The 5356-nt window shown below is 34.9% G+C and overlaps 1 protein-coding gene across 6 annotated transcripts in view; it reads left to right on the top strand.

The window, feature by feature from the left end:
- The window catches only part of LOC106876426 (uncharacterized), a 1308965-nt gene that overhangs the window by 791714 nt on the left and 511895 nt on the right, over positions 1 to 5356 (top strand). The gene's annotated exons all lie outside the window — the stretch shown is intronic.

Raw genomic sequence — 5356 nt, forward strand, 5'->3', positions numbered from 1 at the left:
TATATATATATATATATATATATATATTCACACACACACACACACACACATATATATATATATAAGTCCATATGTATATTTGTGTGTATGTGTGTGTGTACATGTATATGTGTCTATATGTAGGTGTGTGCATGTTCTAATGTGTGCGTGTGTGCGTGTATGTCTGTCTGTCTGTGTGTTCCAAAGCTTTTATATGTGTAATTTTAGAAGATTAATTCCAATGCTCTGTCAAAATAGGTTTCGCTCTTTCTTTCCTCCGTTCCGTTGCCTTACATTTTTCTATATTCTATTTCTCTCTCTCACTCTCCCTCTTTCTTAATCTCTCTAGCTCGATCTCTCTCCCTTCTCTCTCTCTCCTCTCTCTTTCTCTCTCTCCTTGTTCCTTTGTGTATACCTTCGTCGTTCGCTCTTTCTTTCTACCCTATCCAAGTTTTACTTATATAGTAAAATGACTGCGTGGGCATGTTACTAAACAAAACTATTAATGTTAGAATTGTAGATGGCGACTTCCAAATGTTACAACATTCACATACTTCGCTCTGTCTCCCTCTCTCTCTCTCTCTCTCTCTGCATTCTGTCCTCTACTCCTTTCTATTAATTTTCTAAATGTCTTCGAACAATAGCTTCAGGGGAAGTTATATATTCAAACAAATACCTCTTTTGTGTCTACATGTCTACGTGTGTGTTCGACACATTGTATATTTGTGTGTGTTTGTTTCTGTGTTTGGATGTTACTGTGAGAACGTGTTTATGTCTTGTTACTACTTCCTTTCTGATTTTTGTTGTCATTGTAGTTGTCTTTTTTGTATTGGTCTTGTTTGTTTGTTTGTTTTTGTTTACTGCTGTTGGTGATGGTATAGAAATTGTTTTGCTGTGTGGCATTTATCCGTAACAGGAATTTTAACTCAGTCCCGTAAGCTCATGAAGCACTCGAAATCATGCACCGTCACTGCTGTTTGCATCATATTATTTCAATCATTCCCTAGTACCCACTTAAATACGAACCAACGATGAACCATCTACGTTGTTCTTTGACCAGTTTATATAGCAGCCATATCTCCCTCATTTTATGCTTTACAAGAACCAACCATGCGAAACAATACCATCTTAGAAACACTTAATAAAAGACGGAATGCTTACTGCGGGAATATTTTTGATGAAAAGATAGCTAGGACAAGGCTGATATGGAGCTAAGCAACAACAACAACAACATCAACAACGGGAATAACAATTTTCGGTACCTACAAGAAAGTATTTGCATTGCACATTGTCTGAACAGCTTTCTTTATCATTAATTCTTTATTCCCACAAGGGGCTAAACATAGAGGGGACAAACAAGGACAGACAAAGGGATTAAGTCGATTACATCGACCACCAGTGCATAACTGGTACTTAATTTATCGACCACGAAAGGATGAAAGGCAAAGTCGACCTTGGCGGAATTTGAACTCAGAACGTAGCGGCAGACGAAACACCGCTAAGCATTTCTCCCGGCATGCTAACGTTTCTGCCAGGTCACCGCCTTTATCACTAATTCTAGTGAAATTCAACCCCAAGAGGAATCACAAGAAATAGCCATTGGTGTATCAAAAGTTTCCTAAGAAGTCAAATAGACAGGATTAAATGTGCGCTTCTGTGATATCTTAGAACAAATTGGATCAAATGTATGTATTGTGTAACATTTTAACTTTAAAAGGGAAAAGTGTTGATATTTGAGTTGATTAGTTCAACTAGATACATACACCTTCTACAGTAACGGTGTGAGATGGGATATCACGGATTCCATGAATATCCCTGGTATATTATCATCATAGCTGAAAGAAAATACCAACCATCAGAACCTTACTTGCTGTTTTCTAACACTCAGTGCTTTGAATCAACAAAATCTTTAAAGCTTCGGAAGAAGTGCCATGCGACATTTAGTTGCAACCCTCTTCGTTTCGAGTTCAAATTCTTTAAAAGTCAACTTCGCCTTTGATACTTCCGAATGTTGATAAAATAAAATTCAATCAATAATGAAGGCCAATGTCATCGATAATACCCATCTCACAAAATGAGTGATTTTGTGCCAACGTTAAAAATCATAATTTGTTTCTTTTTTACTCTATGCAAAAACTCTGTATTAGAGAAGAGAGAGGTGGTTGTGATGTTCTTGTCTTTTCAATAACATCACTGCAGTAAGTGAAGGAAAATAAATTGAACAAGAAATTCACAACTGTCACTCCGATTTCAGTCAACCATTTTGCTGTAGTTTAGTCTCAACTGAGCCCCACTCAAGCAAACTTATGATAAAAAGGCAATCCAGCTATTACTGTTGTGACTTTTCCCAAGGCACAATGTATCCATTACCACATTATCTAGCGTGTTCTTTCCTACAACGGTAATGCGCAATCTGGGGAAATTTTGTTGCTCATGCAGGAACGATTGCATAGTGCTTTAGCTGCTGCTTCTTGACTTATTGCATGATAAATAAACGAAAACATGCGCAAAGAGAAATTATTAGAATTTTACTATCCAAGTCATAAGCTAAACAGACCAACAGGCGTTTAAATATAAACTGTTTTGTAGAGTTTAAAGTATGCGTTGACTTGCATGCAGGGTTGATAGTAGTTTAATTGGACACATCTTTTTGGTAGTATATATGTCAATTCTGGCACCAACGGACAACCAGTTGTTGCTTTTTCATCTCTCTTGGGGCCGGTATTGCTCTTACCAACTTCGATATTCTCAGTGTTGTTGTTTGTTCCCTTCGTTGTCGGGCATTATTGTTGCCGACATCGTTGTCATCATCACCGCTGTCGTTGTTGTCTTAGTTACATCCTTTTGTTTATCATACGAGTGATTGATGCCTGTTTGTATGTGATAAGTTTGACTCTGATGTAATCTTTGCACTTAGTTCTTGATCCAATCCAGAATCTCGATACATTATCGAAATGGTTGTCAAAGACGACTGAGTAAGTGTACGGCAAGCTGTGAATACGTATATCGGTTTGCCGTTTTTGTCTCTTTCCCACATGTACCAGCGCAAGTAGAAACGGAGCTTTCAGTAACAGTTTCTTAAAATAGGGATCCTCTAAATGTACCTTTAGTGCTTGATCAAAACTCCAGCAAGGAAACCTCTCGGTGGTCACTCTATTTGCCTGAAATAGCCCCCAAAATTCTCTCTTATCACATTCTACCGTTATAAAACAGTAATAATCTTCAGGTTAACACAGTACTAAATATACGATGCCTGAGAAAGTTAGTGGTGGGACAGGAACAGAAGGCTTTTATTATAAGCTTGCCAGAAAGGGCTCATCTGAGGTTAATCAGTAAGAACAGGATATTAAATACAAAATAAAAAATCGTGTCGGCGTTGAAGAATAAAAAATAATATGAAACTGTGACTTTTTAGTCAGTTGTATGACGTCAGCAAACAGATAGCATGTGTGCGCGTGTATATGTATGTTTGTTTATTTGTTTAATTATTTGTGCGCGGTTGTATATGTGAGGTGTATGTTGCTTTTGCCAGATATTTGTGTAAAAGTAAGTTTGATGACTGTCTTGAAATTCTCTGCTAAAAATGTATTTTTTTATTTTGTCGTTTGGGTTGTTTCTTTTTTTTTATTTCTTTTCTTAAATTAAACATAAATGGTTGCTGTGATGTGAATTGGAAACCATGGAGATGTAAGTGTTCCAATTTAAGCAAAATACATAAAACACAATTTTAATGTTTGGCTAAAAATGTGCAGACGTTCAGTGAGTGAATATGATCGATGGCTGATCAGAAATAGTGAAGTAATTTGATTAAAAACAGGACAGAGACAGCGTCGCAATTTCCTAATACAACATAGAACGATAATATTTTTATGTTCGACTAAAAATGTGCAGAAACTACTACGACATTTTTCTTTAAAATATTTAAAAACAATATCAGTATTTAAAAATAGTGTAAATACAATATCGAAGGTGTTTCACAACAGAAACAGCAAAAAACTTATAGAGAAATAAAATGTATCAAGAATTTGTCTGGCAAATTTAGGAAAAGTAATATAGATAGATTTTCAAAGATAAATTCGGTTTAACTATAGCTGTTTGAAGGCTAGTTTGTTAAAAGCGAGTTATAGATATCAATAAAATAAAGATGAAAAGTACAAGTGATTGGTGGAATAGCGGAGAATTTAGTAGAGCATAAGGTAAGGAGAAAGTATGTGAAGAGAAAATGTTTAATATAGAGCATACCAAGGGAAATAGTCTAGAAATTGCCTGTCAAGACAATTTAGCACGTTAGACTTGATTGGCAGCCAATAAGAATCAATATGACAATTGGAAGAAAGGAAGAAAGAGGCGGTGGAAAAAGCGTTATGTGACAATAGATAATGCGTCCTACCATTTGCTAAAAGAATTCCAGACAATCAGTTTGGTCGATGTAGTATGATCTATGTGAAAATGAAGGGTAACAACTTAGTGTCACTTCTAAGCTGGTTTTGTAGCAATGATGTCAGTCAGATTACTGTAAAGACGGGGAATACAATGTTGTATTTGTGTCACAGTTAATTTAGAGGTACAGCGAAATATGTATGTATATATGTATATATATGTGTGTGGTTGTGCGTGAGTTTGTATATATATATATAGAAATATACATACATATATACATATATATATGTGTGTGTACATATACACATATACGTATGTCTATAAGTGTATAGGTCTAAGCGCTTTCTATGTATGTATACGTAAGAGGGTGTATGTTAATGTCTGCAAATCGATGAATGGATGCACAATATCAAAGTTATATGCAAATACACTTGATACGCTCATAAATATTAATTTATACATGTTGGCTACCATGCCTTCTAATGCAGCAAATTATAGATAGATTTATATATGCATACCTATATATACAGTCGAGCAGACAAACACTCACCCGCCCACACGTGCATGCGCACATACGCACACACACAGATACATATATGTATGATGCATGTATTTATATGTATGTGTGTGTATTATGAATATATATATATATATTTATATATATTGAAAACATGCTTATATATACGCATATGTGGGTGTATGTGTGTTAATCTGTATATATTGGATGTATTGTATAACAATTTGATTGTAAGCGTTGATATGATAATAATGTCTCTCTATCATGAAATTGTTTGAAGATTATCTTATTAGTAACATGCGAAAATTCGGGAACGAACTGGAAGTAAAATTACTACGCATTCATGTCTTATTTTACGTTAATATGTAAATATTTAATCTTATACAAGGTGGTATTATACACACTTATAGAAGCACATACATGGATATATATATATATATATATATATATATATATATATATATATGTGTGTGTGTGTGT

Source organism: Octopus bimaculoides, chromosome 5, assembly GCF_001194135.2.
Source record: "Octopus bimaculoides isolate UCB-OBI-ISO-001 chromosome 5, ASM119413v2, whole genome shotgun sequence".
Lineage (NCBI taxonomy): Eukaryota > Metazoa > Mollusca > Cephalopoda > Octopoda > Octopodidae > Octopus > Octopus bimaculoides.